The 18,285-nt window shown below is 42.3% G+C and overlaps 1 protein-coding gene across 14 annotated transcripts in view; it reads right to left on the reverse strand.

Moving 5' to 3' along the window:
• The window catches only part of LOC114793594 (RNA binding protein fox-1 homolog 3-like), a 306,221-nt gene that overhangs the window by 122,419 nt on the left and 165,517 nt on the right, over positions 1 to 18,285 (reverse strand). The window lies entirely within an intron of this gene.

Raw genomic sequence — 18,285 nt, forward strand, 5'->3', positions numbered from 1 at the left:
TGACGCATTTTGGTGAAAAAATATCAGCGGTATATTTAATGTAGAACAGGTTTAAAGTGTAATGCCTCGATTATTGGCATGAGTGAAATGAAAGTGAAGTTATTGTCATTGTGATGCACTGCCTTGGATACTGGGTGGTAGCAGCCTAGTGGGTAACACACTCGCCTATGAACCAGAAGACCCAGGTTCAAATCCCACTTACTACCATTATGTCCTTGAGCAAGACACTTAACTCTAAGTTGCTCCAGGGGGACTGTCCCTGTAACTACTGACTGTAAGCCGCTCTGGATAAGGGTGTCTAATAAATGCCGTAAATTTAAATGTAACTGCAGCACAGCACACAGTGACACAACGAAATGTGTCCTCTGCTTTTAACCATCACCCTTGGTAAGCAGTGGGCAGCCATAACAGGCACCTGGGGAGCAGTGTGTGGTGATGGTGCTTAGCTCAGTGGCACCACATAGGCACCTTGATACGGGTCACAAAAACAATTTCAATTATTTGCCTGGATCACTATCTAGAAACAATACAGACTGGAGGCTTTCCTCCATAAACGTATTCTACATTTTTTCTTCCTCCCCTCCATTAGAAACTGGCCGTCATCATAACCACGTGACAGAAACCCAGCCATGTGCTGTTTACATTGAGTTGATTGGTTCTGCTGCCTGTCACCTCCAAATCAACTGCCCATTTGCGCATGTGCGAGCTGAACAACTGAAATTAAATGCAATGACAGACATTTTAGGGATTATGAGTCATTATGCACTGCAGATGATGATGGATTAATACATGTTAATGCACTAATTTGGACAGTCCTAATATGTGTGTGTGTGTGTGCGTGTGTGTGTGTGTGTGTGTGTGTGTGTGTGTGTGTGTGTGTGTGTGTGTGTGTGTATATATATATATATATATATATATATATATATAGATAGATGTTTATGTATATGCTCACACACACATATATATGGAGTACCAATAACAGCAAAATACTACCCTCACATTAACAAAAATACATATAGAAAGGCAGCAATTCAAGCATTTTATGAAAGAAAATATCTGCATTTTTTCTTTTATGTATTTGGCCCCAGAGCAAAACGGACCAGATAAGATAAGAAACCGGGGAAAAAGTGTGCAAAAAAAAAAAATCCCAGGGCACATGCTGAATAATACAACCCTTCTGTAAACACATGCACAAAGGAGACAGCCTACGGTTCTGGGCCATATGTTCATCCTCCACCAAGGAGACTGGAAGAGTTGGATGCCACGCAGGCGCTGTAAAAGTGAGCGGGTGGGGCTCACGATCCTGCACACGTCACTATTTACATTCCACAGAGTCAGGCAAATCGAAGAGCTTGGCGAGACTGGCAATCAGACCTACACTTCTGTCTACTTTGCTTTCAACCCTGTGACTAAATGTATGCACTTGTGACATGTGAATAGGAATTTAGATCTTCTTGCCTTATTATTATTTCTGTAGTGGCAATCAAACAGTTAATGTATCACATTTATATGATTTTTATATAATTATGATAGTTTGTGTTCAATAAGAACTGCTAATTATTCTAAATGGTATGTGTGGTGCTGAACAATATTCTTTACAATGGGTATTTTTTTATTGAAAACATTTACATTATTTTTAAAGCATGCAATATCTTGGAAAATTGCATATGCTTGAGATGCTGTTGGATGAAACCATGGTAAGACTTAAATTAGAAGCACACTAAAGTAGTGAGTTACAAAAGACAAAAATAAGACACAAAAAAGATAAAATTGAGACTAGTGGGAGGGGATTGTTTAATTTTTGAGATTTAAGCCTGGTTTATTTAATATATTTTTCATTATACTTAAAAAAACATACACAATATTATTGTATTTTAGTGTTGAATTGGGTTTCCACGGCACTGCTGGAAATTCCTGAAAATTTCAAATTGATTAATCACATTCCAAATTGATTAATCACATTCATTAACTTCATCAATTCACCCAGGCTCCTCCTATTTTTTAACTGCCACTCAGAGGTTATTTTAAACAGGTGAGCAGTGAACCTCAAACTCAGAAAGCTAGGGGAACGACAAAGGATCTGGATACACTCACACACACACACACACACACACACGCACATGCACACGAACACGCACATACCTTCTTGACAGCATCTATAAGATGACTGCAACCCATGTCTACTGGCAACACTATCCATCATCCGAGCGAGGCAGGCAGACAGAAAAGCACACCCTCTTTCAGCACCATCATGCACAATTTGCGTTTGACCACCTTCATTAAATTTATTAAAAAAAAAAAAAAAAAAAAAGAGGTAAAGTGTAATTTAGACTTGCCAACAGACAACTTGATGTATTCATCTGAAACTTTTTGTGAGTGACTCTTTCAGGGAATTAAAAGGAGGAGTGAACTTGTTCTCTCCAATCATTTACAGTGCATCCAGAAAGTATTGACAGCACATATCTTTACTCATATTTTGTTATGTTACAGCCTTATTCCAAAATGGAGTCAATAAATATTTTTCCTCAGAATTCAACGCACAACACCCCATAATAACAACATGAAAAAAGTTTACAAGAGCACTCTGTTTTTCCAGGACGTCTCTGTACATTTGCCACAGTCATCTTCCCATCTATCCTGACTAATCTCCCAGTTCCTGCAGCTGAAAAACATCTCCACAACATGATGCTGCCACCACCATGCTTCAGTGGGGCAGTGGCGTTCTAGCGGGTAAGGATGCGGACCCGTCATTGTAACGTTGCTGGTTCGAATCACAAACCACCAAGGTGCAACTGAGCAAAGTATCATCCCCACACCTTTCATGACTGCACACTGCTCATTAAGGGTGCTGGGTTAAATGCAGAGGACACAGCGGTGAACAGCGGTGGTGAACAGCGGTGCCTGGTTTCCTCCAAACGTTATGCCTGGCATTCATACCAAAAAATAAAAATCTTAGGTCTCATTAGACGACCAGAGAATTTTGTATTTAGTCTGAGAGTCCTTCAGGTGCCTTTTGGCAAACTCCAGGTGGTCTGCCATGTGACTTTTTTTTCTAAGGGGTATCTTCCGTCTGGCCTTCCCCAGATTTCTGCCTCGAGACAATCCTGTTGGATTGTCTACAGACAATTCCTTTGACTTCATGCATGGTTTGTGCTCTGACATGAACTGTCAGCTGTGGGACTTATATAGACAGGTATGTGCCTTTCCAAATCATGTTCCAATCAACTGTTTTTTCTGCAGGTGGACTCCAATTGAGCTGCAGAAACATGTACATGAGCTGCTGATATATTGACTTTTAAATCTGAATTTCATTTTCAGCCTTTACCACTACCTTAATGAGGCTCACTAGTGAAAAGTATTATAATAAAACAAGAATAATATGAGTGTAGGCATCACATGCTTATCGAAAGTAGCCAACAGACTGGGTGACATCGCAATTTTGTCCAGTCCCTGCAACCTTTCTGCAAAATGGACCGATAAGAATCATCTCTCATGAGTTTCACTGATCACTGACGTACGCATGGACTTCAAAGTTCATTTCTGAGCACACCCATTAGCAAAACTCTATTGTTCAGTTAAACATTATGTGCTCATGTATGTTTGTTTGTCTTATAAACAATTAAACACAAATCCCACAGTGCCATAAACTGAACTGTACTGTACACCGATTGTGCAGGTTTCTCAGATTGGGCATTGTGACATGTGATATTAAAAAAATATGTTATAATAACAGTGCTTCTTTTCATAATGTCCATAATGAACCATCACGCCAAACATTTGTTGCAATCTGTAGATACTCCTGTTGAAAAAGTTTTCACACCAGCCTGACCTTACAGCCTGATCTTAATATGAAAATAGCATGTTGTAGCATGGTGTTGAGGGCAGATTTGGGCTGAATTGTGACTAATATCTTATGATACAATGAAGTTGCCAGATAGAGATTTTTTGTACTGCATGTTGTACATCATGTAGTAAAGTGCTAAGAAAAGTTTTCCTAAAAAAAAAAGGAGAGACTGTCTGTTCAGTGCAGTTGTACTGTGATAAGGAAAGAAGAGAAAGATCTCAAGAGTGCTTCACAGAAGCAACGGATCAGACAAAGAATACAAAAAAGCCGGGGTATAAAAAATGGAGAGAATTGTAGGGAACGAGAGAAAGGGAAAGGATGGAGAGAGAGGAAGTTGTGTCTGTATTATCAGTGCTCAGTGTGAAGAGTAGCCCGAGGTTAGGCCTCATCCAGTACATCACTTCAAACAGCATCTGCCAGCATCACCAGTGTCCACATCCCCCACATCATACAGAAGAGCCCATCACGCTCTGGAAACTCGGCGTGAAGCAGCAGTTGTGCTCCACCACGCCCCGGCTGACTTCATGTACCCAACGAAAACTTATTTATAGGTTTGTGACGTGAAGAACAGTTGGTTTGGTGCACCATATTCCCTGCCACTTCAGGGTGAATACCAAATGCACCCCTGTGGAGTAAAGCAGTGTCAAAAAACAAGCGGCATTTTTTTCTCTGCTGTCAAGAACTGAAATTGAGCTTTTTTTTCCCTGGAGTTGAAGGACTCAACACAGAATAAACCTATAAATCTGAATTTCTACTTTTCTGTGTTTGAAGAACATGTCCCAGTTTGGCACGTATTTCATTCCCATTCTTGTGGGAACTGATGGTCTGAATCCAATGAATCCAGTGACACTAATGTTATATTAATGGTCCTTTAGACGAAAAACATGCATGCAAAACAAATTTCCATGTAAAAGTGAAAAACGTCAAGTTAATGTGAAGTGATTGTCATTGTGAAACACTGCAGCACAGCACACGGTGAGACAACAAAATGTGTCCTCTGCATTTAACCATCACTATCGGTGAGCAGTGTGTGGGGACGGTAATCTGCTCCATGTCCTTACCCACTAGGCCACCACTGGCCTACCAACAGGATTTAACCAAAAAGAAAGATGGTAAAACATGACATACTGTAAGATTAACAATATTTTTCCTGCTGTACTTTAATTATTATTTATATAGAATTACTCACATCTCCTAATATTTTTAGAATTGCAAATAGGTTCCTGGTAGAATGTTGTTTGTAGATAGTGTATAATACTTTTACATTTCTAGTTAGATGCTAACCATTTTTCTGTGTAAATGTACACCGACAATAAAGCCTAGTCTTATCAAATCCTCCGAATTTTACGTACATTTGATGAGAATAAACAATATACATAGCATTATAAGTGGCATGGATTCGTTGTGAAGGCACAGGAACAAGAGCAAGAGAGTAGTGTGGCCCTCACGGGCTGGTTCTTGTCACCGGTGAGGGATTACTGAAGGGAGGAGCCAGACCATATGGCTGTGTGGCAGACAGGAGGCCACGGGGAGAGAGCGGGCACATTAGCTTTCACGGGGCCCTCCATGGCTTCCTCTGCAGTGCGGTAGCGAGACATGCAGGAACATTGACAATGACATCAGGCGCTCCCACCTCGCCGATGGCTGCCGGATCCCAACTGACACGCTGGCAAAAGGCCAGGAGAAGAAAAATCACCTGCTCAGCTCGACAAGCCCAGAGTTACTTATGCCAGTCAATAACGACCTGGGGACTGCTGGCGAGAAAAAAAAAAAAATAAGAAGGGGAGAAAACAGGCCCCTGGAAGTACGAATAAAAAAGCGGAGGTTTTTCACGCAAGACCAGTGTAGTTGGCCCTTATCAAGCAGCAGAGGAGAGAGTCATAATAGCACCGCGTTTCACACCAAAAGCACCACTGTCGTTAAATCAATAAGTCATTACCTTTAATGGGATAAGCACTTTGAAAACTAATTGAAAACAGCTCCATTTACTCCAGCCAGACCCTTAATGCAAACAATACTGTTGTTACGACTGAAAACAGGGGGAAATAAAGGAGAAAAAAAAATGTTTGTTTCTGTCCTGGGGTCAGAATGTGGTAATTTGGTAAATAGTTTACATTTTAAATTAGGACTCTTCTGCCACCCAATGAAATCCACATTCACGATGAAGACTACTCTCTCGATGTGTGTAGTGACCTAAAGATGAAAAGAAATAATAGTAAAATTAACATAACAGAAAATGTCCTTAAAAGAACATCAGTTCTACTACTAGTGAAAACCTACTAATAGCAGAAATCATAATTCATGTGTTGATAAGATTCATAGTAGTAATAAGTAGTGATGTATCTAATTATTTATTAAGTATTTTACTATATTATTTCAGCTACTGCTTTTACTGCTACTATTACTAATACTACTAAAAATATATATATTATTGTTATCCTTACTTTTGGAAATGTTTTCTTGTAATTGTGTAGAAAACACAAAAAAAATTATTTGCTACGTTTCATGTGCTCATGAGTTGTGTTGTTTTAAAAATGAATTCATTTATTACCATTGGTAGTAGGTGTTATCATTGGGGTTTATAATGAGTTTGATTTAATTTCTCTCCTACTACCTAGGAAGGTCATCCGACGTGAATCTTTTGCCAGGCCAACTGTGTGGATAGCCAGCCTGGTTGATCTGCAGTGGTGACCCCTAAGGGGAGCAGCCAAAGGAAGAAGGAACATTCTCTATTCAAGGAATAGAGAATATCCGGCGCTGTGGTTGATATTGATTCAAATTGGTAGAAATAGACATTAGCTCAATTTCAATCAAAAGCTTTTGTGGCAGTTTGCCATCCCTGCCAACACACGCCATTAAATACCATTTTATGCCATTTAAATATTAAAAGGCCACACTGTCCCTGGCCGTTTGACAACACACAATCACTTTATTTTTCGTTCTTATCTTATCAGGATATGTACTTTTTTGTACTTGTACACTTTGATGGTATATATTTGCGCAGCTCATAACAGCATTCCGCATTAAAGGGGCATTGAGCGTTGCACAGAATTAGCTACCAGGTGGAGAAGAAACTATGTGGTGCAACCTCAGAGTTTTACTTTTCGCACTTCATACAACACATTTACCACAAACCGGAAAAAAAAAAAAAAAATGAAGAAGGCAGAAAATAAACATTCTTGCATGAATATACGCGTGAATTAATGAATCAGGGCACCATCTGCTTGATCCCTCTGCGCTAATGGAGCGGCTCAATAATGCTTGACTTTCAGTGGACTGACGAGGGACAAGTAGCTAATGCTAATGTGCTGGGACATTAGTGGCAGACTTCAGACTCTTGTCAGACGCGTGCGGCCTGGGTGACGCCGTTCGCGCCGAGCCGGTTCCGAGACGTCGAGGAGGTGCAGCGCTCGGTGTCGTATCCTTGAACGAGGCGCTCAGCCCAAATTGGCCGTGCAAGCGGCTAATGCTCGTAATGGAATTGAGAGTTAGCTTGTGTAAGGCGTCTGCTAAGCAAATAAATAATTTAATGCAAATCCCAGCGTCGTTCCTCCTGCCAATTAAGCTAACCTGTTTTAGCTGTAAGTGATTTTATTACATTAGCATGCCATAGCACTGACTGCATTAGAGAGGGTTTAATCAGTCTGTAATCAAATTATATTGAAAGACAGAAGGAGGGACCGCCGAGTTTATATCAAGTACTTTGCTACGCACACCTGCAGGATGCAGCCAAGGAAAGAAGAAAATATTCAAGAGCTGCGTTCATATGAGATTCATACTTCAACGGGAGACTTTTACGGACACAATATACACTCATGAGACTGATATTGTATCGATTGTCTGTAGCTGCTTGTTCGAACTCCTAAGCGAACAGAAAAAAAATAGGAGATATTCCAAATCTCTAATGAAATATTATTTAGAATTATTGTGTTTATTTTAAAAAGTGCTGTATTTCCAAGTAGAAAATTTAATTAATTAATGAAATAAAATGAAAATGTACTCGTTCAGCCGTTTTTTGTTTTTTAGAAGTTCTGCAACATAACAATGTAAAAAATCAAACTTGTCACAGCGGCTCACAGGACAGGGAGGACACAAATGCTCAAATCAGGGCAAAATCACAGGGATTAAATAACACATCGTACATGGCATGAGAACTGATTTGGGTAACAGAAATAATGCACGCACGTGGACTAGAAAAGTACAGGGACATTTATAACATACTACATGTGATAATCAAGGAGATTAGGCAGACAAAAGACACGGGACCCCAGGAAAACCTGGCCTGGAGTTTCAGGTATTGTACGGATCATGACATAGTTACCAATGAAAAAATAATAATACAATAACCCTAATGGCAGCAATAAAAAAAATAAAAATAATAATAATAATAAACAATAAACAAATGGCAGCATTGCTGCTGCATTCAACCTGTAGCAGGAATATAAGGGTTAATAAACAGTCTGATTCATAGCATTATATGAAAACAACAATTAAAAAAAATTATTTATGCTGACATTAACATATACAATTTCCTTTTTTCTTGTTTTAGCCATTTTGATGAACATCAGAAAGTTGTCAGGGAGACGACCGAAACTGGAACAGTCTTGACGCATCTGCTCGTCTTGAGTTTTTACACTCTGAAGACCTGCCAAAAGCGATTCCTCATCCTGTACTTCTTCAATCTTTTGTTGTTTCTTTTACTGATTGGGACTTATGGGTAGGGTTGGTGCGAACCCGAGCGTTTGCCCTGAATGAGAAGCGGGGGCCGTCTTTAAAGATTCACCGCTCTGACAGATGGCAACGATGCCTGACAGACAAGAGTGAAGGCACACTCATGAAGGAGATGTGTGGAAGAGCAGCGTTTACATGTGTGAAGACAGCATGAACGCGAGCACACACACACACAGGCGATTTGCAAAGGGAGTTGTGAAAGTCTAAACCCCACCATGGCCTTCAGCTCTTCTGAGTGACAAAGACAAAGTTCAAGTAACTGTAACTCTACCCGGCAGAAGAGATAATGATGTTTCCTCATATCTGCAGGGAAGAAAGTGAAGGTACCATATGAAGGTTCACTTTATTTCACACTAATTAGCCATTGGCTCTCCTGTCAAACCAGCTAATTAGGATGTTCACGAGATTTACAGATCTTAACCTGATAAAAAAAGACATATCTTTCTCTCATTTCTCTCCATCCAATAGACCTCAACGTGCCACTTGTCTAGTGGTGGTGGCTTATAGAATCAAAGCTGTGAAATTTATCATAAATATAATGCACTGCTGATCAACTTCCAGAATGTACCATACTGAAGTGAAGTGAAGTGAAGTGATTGTCACACGTGATACACAGCAGCACAGCACACAGTGCACACAGTGAAATTTGTCCTCTGCATTTAACCCATCACCCTGAGTGAGCCGTGGGCAGCCATGACCAGCGCCCGGGGAGCAGTGTGTGGGGACGGTGCTTTGCTCAGTGGCACCTCAGTGGCACCTTGGCGGATCGGGATTCGAACCAGCAACCTTCTCAGGGCCAACCTCAGACAGGACCGCTTCCTTAACCGCTAGGCCACCACTGCACCACTGCCCCACCCCACCCCACCCCACCACTAGGCCAAATACAAGACTTTTGGGGCTAGACAATAAATTCAACACCAGTAGATGTCACCAAATATTGTACTTGCTAACTGGAAATTTTCCAGTTGAAAAAACGATCCTCATTTCATTATTAGTGCCAGTACGGTAATTTGCAGTCCGAGAACATGGCCAGCTCAGACCTCCATCCCCCCTCCACCCACCTGTCCATGTTACCAATCATGGCCTTGCACTTTGGACACTGAACTCAGGGGGGAGGGAAAGAAGTGAAGGAGTGAGAGGGAAAAAGAGAGAGGAGGAAAAAAAAAAAATCAATTGGAAGCGTCTCAATTAATCTGGCGAGCGGGGGATTGATTGCAGCCCTAAACTGGGTAAACAGGATTGTCTATTTAAAGGCCATGATCCCTTAATCATCACTTTAAGTCAAACAGACCAGACCACGGCCGCTGCGTCGGATCCGCCAGACACACCGGTCTTCCAAAAAAAAAAAAAAACATCTTACAAATGTTCCCGACACAAAAAGTGTGATAGAGAAGAACGGGGCAAAGGCTGCATTGTGCTGTCGGAATGTAGGCTAACGATGGCTCAACGTTCGTTTTCCGACACAATCCACTCTGTGTCGACTGGTCATTCCGAGCTCATTCCGTTACAGGTAGAGCAGGGAGCCGGGCCCGTTTTCTCCTCCTGCCCGGCACGAGTTACGCCGCTGTCTGTGCTTCTCGTTGCGGCCATGTGGTGGGGAGCGTGAGAAGGCCTGAGGGGTGCGGGAACCCCCTTGCGTGGCGATGGAGGAAGAAAAGAGAGAGAGAGAGAGAGAGAGAGCGGGGCGGCCAGATGGATGCGGCAGAGCGCCTCAACCCCCCACCCCCCCACCGTTTCCTCTGAGCAGCCATCACCACGGCAAAAAAACCCACGCTCTTCATAATCCGCGGCGGCGCTCGCTCGACCGGAGTGAGACAGGCCCGGTTCTCCGGAGTCTGATTGAAGAGGCCCCTGCGTCTCCCGCTCGCTCGCCATTTCTTGATTTACTCGGCCTATCTGCGGGGATTGTTGTGGAAGCTTTCCTTATTAAGAGGCGAGTGTTGGAGGGCCGCCTTTTTGACTGATTGCGCGATTGAAAGGAAGAAGGAGAGGCACAAGGGCCTCTTGCATGAGAGCCCCACGCACACACACACGTTCTCACACACACACACACACACACACAAATAAACGTACACATATGCACACCCACTGTGTATTATTGTAAATTCAGGAGAAGCTCATGCGTTTCGGTCCGACGAACTGGCGAGATCTCTCTCTCAATAAAATCCCTCCGAAACTGCTCCCCTGTGAACACTGCTTCATATTACATTTGCACTCTCTTATAGACGTGCACACACACACACACACACACACACACGGTTACACACACAAGTACGTACACACAGCCACAGGCTTTTGTATTGTTTAACTGCCGCCAAAACATATGCACACAACCTCAAAGACAGACACAATGCAGCAACATCTCCCGCAATGCCCACACAAAACACACATGCAAACACACGCACACACACTCTTTCTCTCTTGATAGAACGAAAGACAGAAAGAAAGAATAAGAAAAAGCAGAAGGCCTAAGGGAGAAATGCGACTGGAGAAAAGGGATTCCTGTCCTCTCTAGTCATCCCAACCTTGCAGCCATTGGTGGTACAAGTTGACGTGAATACAAAATATGAAATTCCAGAGAGCTCACTACATCTGCTAGACAGAAAAAAAAAAGAAAAGAAAAGAAATGTGGTTATGGTGAAAAAAGGAACAAATGCATTCATCAAATTATCTCTGCCCATTGACGGCTGCCTGCGCCCCAGGGCCCATGCACTCCCATATGCGCTGCATATATTTCGCGCTCCGATATCTCTTTAAACTAAACTTCGCTTCCCCTTCTCCTTGTTATTACAATACGACGGTTCGATTCACGATGATTTGATGGCCTCATTTTGCTTGAGTCTCTGTATCCATTACAACCCATCTGCTTTTTCTCACTCTCGTGAAGCCGTTCCTGAGGAATCTGAAATTATGGCCGTTTTCTCGAAGCCAAGGCCTGCTGCTGCAAAATGGTCCCTTCCAAATAAAACCGTGATTACATCTGGCTCATTCAGAAGAGCTGATGGGAGTTTTGATAACGCTGTCTAACGTGATATAAATTTATGAAAAAAAAATGTATGAAAAAGGAAATTTGGATTGAGGTCCTCTGCTATGTAGTGAATCGTCTTTTCCTGGGTTCACCCCGAGCCGCATAATCCGGGAATAAATAACTCCCCCTCAGGCCACACATTTACATTTGCGTCAAGATTAACCTTCGTCTTAATCAATTCACTAAATTATTTTAACAGTCGGTGAAATTCACATTTCTGTACCAAATTTCCCTTCTGTGTTAGGAATTAATTTGGCTTGCCTCAAATAGAATGCACACTTCATGAAAAAAAAAAAAAAATATATATATATATATATATATATATGTGTGTGTGTGTGTGTGTGTGCGTGTGTGTGTGTGTGTGTGTGTGTGTGTGTTGATGAATAATGTTGTCAGTTTACTCTAATAGATTGGACTCTAATGATCAAATGCAATAATAATTTATGACAGTTACCGTTCCTTCTTAGGGTCCCTTGAATTATTTATGAGGGAGGCATTGATTGGTCGCCTATAAAAAGGAAGAAGATAAGTGCTATAGTGTACGATCAGCAGCTCTATAGGGCTCTAGTTGAGCAACGTCGCAACCCACAGGACACTAAATCCAGAAAGACATTATGTGTGAATACCTTTGTGTCGACATGCAGTGCCGCGATGGCCGTCTTTGTCGTGACAAAAATGGAAACTGTTATTTTAGGGCCTGTGACAAGACGGATTAAACCACAAAGGTTGTGGGCTTAAAAATAATCTCTCCTCTTTCTTCCTTTCTCTGTCTTGCCAGAGTCGCTCTGCAGATTACAATGTCTTTGTTGGCCTGTCATTTGTGAAAGAGCAGCTCGGTGGAGATCAGCCTTGCATCTCAAGCATGCACCTCATGCACCATGCGATGCACAGGGTTTGGGCAAAATATAGAATATCGGGCTGAATATTGAATAAAATGTTATAAAAGCATTACAATGTATTCTGGATATAGAGTATATGTAGTTGAAAGGTATTCAGAAAGGTTTAGATTACATATTAATTCGATTTTAAAAATGCAAGTGTTTCTGTAACATGTATTAATGTGATTGTAATGTGATTGTAAAGTGACAATTGTGATTGTCATTGTGATACAGAGCACAGTACACAGTGCACACAATGAAATGTGTCCCCTGTATTAACCCATCACCATGTTGTGAGCAGTGGGGAGCCATGAAAGACGCCCGGGGAGCATGTTACCTTGCTCAAGGGGACCTCAATGGTACCTTGGACATTCGGGATGTGAACCCGCAAAATTCAAGTTACAAGTCCACTTGTCAATTTATATTTGTATATTGCAGCATTCTAGTAATCTGTTATATTAAAAACAAATGCAACTATTCCAAACACTTGAAAAATGTAATATGGACTGAATACAGATTTTTGCATCCCGACCCCGAAGGAACACCCACAGAAACACAGAGACGCTTGTCGAGTGGAGAGGTGGACATGTGTGAGTGAAGGAGGCCCGGCGTACGCCCTCCTGTCTGGCCCAAGTGCATCAATCTAAAGCCCCCATTCCGACAGTTGCAATCAACAGAGCCTGTGGTAAACCATGTGTAATGGTGGAGCAGGGAGAACTGCAGGATTTACTGCAACAATTACAGGCCCCGCAGTCAGAGAGTTGCCTGAGGGAGGAAGCCTCATGTCTGACGTAGGTGTGCCCCTCGGGAATCGCTCCGTCCCAATGGAGCCAGATACTTGTGAATCACACAAGGATGTTCATGGATGTCGAGGATGGTTCATTACTGATTTGTTACGTCCTGTCACAGAGCTACTAATGGGCAATATCTGAGTTTGAACTTAGACAGGGGTGAGAGGGTTTGAGAGGGTATCTTGAGATGGAGATCTTCATTGCACTACTTAAGACTACCGGCATGTTTGGTGTGGTAGTGGAATTGGCCCCGCAACGACCATAACAGTGATTGTGTTTGTGATGTCCGCTGATGGCCCATGAACAACGGGTATAACGAGCAAAAGAAAAGAGGGGAAATGGAGGGGGAGTACAGGAGGCTGGATCCATGTGCCACATTTTGACAGGAAGGGATTTAAAGCACCCAGAATGAGGAACAACGTTGTCAATCACTGTCCTGGACGGTGTTTATAAAATCTTCATCCGGTGTCATATATAGAGCCAAATACTCAAATATACAGATTTCTGTTATATTAGCAAACCTTTAAGACCGCCACTGGGGTAGACACATGTCCAGGTGCTGAAGAAGTACCTAGAAAGGAAAAGTTTCTGTTGTGGTCTTTCTTCTGGTCCTTAGTTAAGTGGAACGCGGTGAGATACCTAATGACCGATGAGGTGATGCAGCACTCTGCGGCTTTGTCCGCTACGGGGCTGCTTGCTCCCACGTTTTGTCACACTCTTTTTCGGTTTGGTAAAGGCCACCTGTGGTTCTCAGCCTTGTCTACAAGTGTGCAGCATCCTAGATACGGCAGCTGCGCTGCAAAGAACTGCGGAACGCAGCGAGGCCAGCTGAAAACGGCCCAAACCGCGGTGGCCGCACCTTCCAGCAATTTGGGGGAATTTACAGCAGATGCTGCCTCAGCTAGGCATCAAGAATGATGAAGAAATCCCACCAACCTGCATGGCCACTTTACTCCCTCAGGTCTAACAATGCCCAAAAAGAGGTTAAAAGACTCAAAATACAGAGAAATGTTATTAAAGTTAATACATGTTATTTATACCAGGAATTGCAACTGGGGATTAAGGCACAAAAATAACTTGTACAGATGTAGTGGTGAACTCTGTCCACTTCCAGCATGATGAATACATAATACATGTGTGAAGTGTTCTTGGCGATGACACCCCCCTGACTACAACATCTCCACTAAACCACTGCCTCTGTAACATTTTTTTTAAGAACAATGCTGTTTACTATTTCCTTTTTCTACCTTTGCATGACTTTAATTCTCAATCCTTTAAGCTAAGAGCAGCCAAGCATAAGAAGAGAACTGTGAACGGAGTGCAAATGGACAGCACTGAGCTGAGGTGAAAATATATGAATCAGTGTGAATGCTGATTCAACAATGTCCAAATGGCTTTTTATCATAGACACGCACACAGCACAATCTTACGATTCATGATGTAATGTCTCCATCAAAAATGTGCCGTGCACTTGCAGCTCCTCTACAATTCCTTTTTCCTCAATACACCTTCTACCTTTGACTTTCAGAAAGTGAAAGTCATTGTCTTTATCATTGTGATACACAGAACACGCTTACCGGCTAGGCCACCATAGCCCTGAATCATAGGCTACAGTATAGAGGTACAAATCGTCATCAGCAACATTTCAGGTTGATTTATTATTGGCATCTCACTAGACAACTACCACAGCAAGGTCTCAAATTATGGTCTTAAGACAGTATTAAGCATCATACTTAATTTAACCTACAACCAGTAAAAATGTATAAAAAACATTTCAATTATAAACTTTAATGGAAGACGTCATTTTAACAGTCGCTGTTAAAGACGGTCAAAGATGGCAGCACACATTTACAGAAAAACCTTACAATTAGCTTTGAACTTGCTGAGACAAACATTTGAATTATACCATTCATGCCTGTATTTTTGCAAACACTTTGACATTTCTAACCAACTCCCCACCCTTCAATAATAGATTTCTGATTAGCTCAGGTCATGAATGTCTTGCCCAATCATTATTTCATTTGACCCCAACAACTCAACCCAATGGTACTTTCATCCAAAATGTGGATCGGATGATGCTGCATCGATTGTTTGGAAATATGGGACAAACTCCCATCCGCAACCCTAGGTTGAAGCAGTCCATGCACTGTGATAGTCATCCTATCTAACTCCAGATACTGTCAGAAATGGCTGTCTTTGAACCGCTATCATAGGAGCAATGACCAACGATATCACCACAAGTATTTCACCCTGTTCCTCTTTCATATAGGGTAGCCCATAATCTTACGCTGTTCACGGGACAATAGGAAATGTCCCAACACCCCTCCAAAGCCACATCACACCCACCGCACCCCCACACCCCCCTTCCCCATGCACAACTCTGTAACAAATTGCACGGCAACACCGACAGGCCTGACCTGAGGGGGGCAGCGCACTTTCGCCACAGCAGCCGCTTTTAACGATCGTTGGTTTTAATCCACACGTCTGACCTTTTAAAACCCATTATGACAAACAAATCACCCATGAAAGCCAGGGGCCCCCTGATCCGGACCCCCTCCCTGGGAGCATGTCACTCTGCAGTTTGTACCCCCTCCAGTGACAGCTGAAAAGATCAGACGGTATAAATGAACAAAGCTAGTGAAGCTAACGCTAACGCTAGCCCTGGACAACACGGTTCTGCACAGACGGCTGACAAATTGCACTGCATTGCGCTGCAGCTAGCATGTGTAATTGCCGTTTGTGTGTGTGTGTGTGTGTGTGTGACAGCTAGAAAAAAAAAAAAAAACTAAACCTCTAGCATGCATGCTTGGAGCATTTACAATTAAAACAGGACGCAAGCGGAACTGGTGGTAGCACACGGAACCAGCGCAGACTAAGATGGATCTCATCTCGCCGCAAAGCCCTTGAGGTGTGCCGCTGACCGCAGAAAACAGCACTCTGTAAACTCTGTGAGAAGGAGGGGGGGGGTCTAAATTCGTTTAAGTTCACTAAAAGTTAAGGTAAACTTAGAAGGGAGAGCAGAAATTGTAATTAGACATGAAAAATACTCCCGATAATCAAATCAGGTTTTGTACTGGGGGCTTTTGAAATGGAATTAACTTAGTTCATATAACTGGTACATCTCTGGGCACTTTTTTTTTTCCTATTCCTTCTCTCCTACTCGAAAATGTGTTGCCGGAACAGCGGTCCCCCAAGACTTGATAGGAATCTAATTAACTGCGATCAATACTACTCTGAAATTTCTCTCTGTCTCCGTGACTGGAGTTTTCCTGTCTGAGGAGTGGTGAATTACATTTCTCTTCTTCTGCGTCTTCTTCTTCTTCTTCTTCTCCCAGCTAAAGCAGGTCAATGGTGTCTTACTAGTGGACAACAGAGTCCTCTGGGGCCTGCAGGGGCAGGGGGCGTGGTGGGGGCTGGCATAAACAAATACAAATAAATAAATAAAAAACCTGTGTCCATTTGGATTTGTCCACGGCAAAATGTCAATAACCAGATGAAATAGAGTTTCTTTTGAGGTAAGAAAAAAGGAACCTGCAACCACACCACGACGTGACAGAGGCATCTGGAAACACAGACGTCTGTAACTCTATCCGAGCCCGTCGGCCCACAAGAGGTCAGAGACCTTCAGCTCACATCTCCTTCCTCTTCTTCTCTCTAGCTCCCTATATCTACTCATGTCTTACTCCAGATGGCCAGTAAAAAAAATAAAAATAAATAAATATTAAATCAAATATAAATATAAAAAGAAGAAGCGTGAAAACAGCCGCAGCCATGGGGATGGGTGGATGGATAAAAAGATTAGGCAGTGCACCCTTGCACATCTTGTACCCAGGGATGGCTAGAATGCTGACTCAGCACTAAAGCTCTTTTTTTGTGCAGGGAGAGGATAGGAGCCCTGTGCCATATGCTGAACATAGATCAGTGGCTGGCCTTTTCCACACATGACGGTGGAGATTAATTATGAGCATCACCGCTTGCACTCGGCGCCCATAAATCACCATCGGCGTAAAACAGTCTTGTAAAATAATATCGTGCATGTGGTGCTGGACGGCGTCAGCCACTGTTATTGCCCAACTTACACAGCAACACTGGCGAGGTGATAAATAAAGAAAAATAAAATGAGAGCTTTGGAGGCTTATTCCAATGCTGTGATATTAGAAGGATACGGAGTCCCACTGATGTTCTGAGTAAATCTAATTAAAAGGAAAAAATAAGCACACAGTTCCGTGATAACTGCCACTGGACATAATCCACAGTTTTCCAGCATGATGAGGGGTCTTTCATCAAACAACAGTTCCAGAAATTGCAATGTGACTCCAGGTTTCACTGAAAAAATTCTGGACCCTGGTGTGACTGTGGTCTCATGGGAAAAGACTCACGAAAGCAAATCATCCTTTTTCTCCACAAAAGAAACAGGTTTGCATTCATTATGTGTTTCTAACATGTTCATGTAGAGAAAATACTGTGATTGAACACATTGATTTATCAGATTTAAACCTGTTCGTTTCCATCAATAGCTGCAAGAAAAAAAAAATGGAACAACTCATACTGTCTGGTAAATGCGCAAAGCTTTGAAGAATTCAGATCTGCTTGTTTTTAGTGGTATGTCAGTGTCTCATACTTTTGATGAGAACTTGTCTAATGTTTTGGATTTAATGGTTTTGGAAGCTATGTATATATGAATATTTAATGTAGATTTTTGTAATTAATGTCAACCTTATTTTGTTTTTGTTATTTTTGTAATAAAAAGCAAAACAAACAAATACAACTTTCTCTTTCACAATCAAGCCTCCCTTCCAAAACACACAGCATCAGTGTACCTGTAATTCAAGCAAGTATCAAATATCAAATATCAGATAAAAGGAATGTGACAGCCATCAACAGGGGCCCTTCTCAGGTAGCCTTGTTTTCTCTGCTCCGACTTCATCCCGTCCCGGGATCGGTCGGGGCTGGGAGGGGGAGGCAGGGGGGTTGCGGGGGGGATTGTTTTGCACGGCTGGGGAGTGGATGGGA

Source organism: Denticeps clupeoides, chromosome 7 (genome assembly GCF_900700375.1).
Source record: "Denticeps clupeoides chromosome 7, fDenClu1.1, whole genome shotgun sequence".
Classification (NCBI taxonomy): Eukaryota; Metazoa; Chordata; class Actinopteri; order Clupeiformes; family Denticipitidae; genus Denticeps; species Denticeps clupeoides.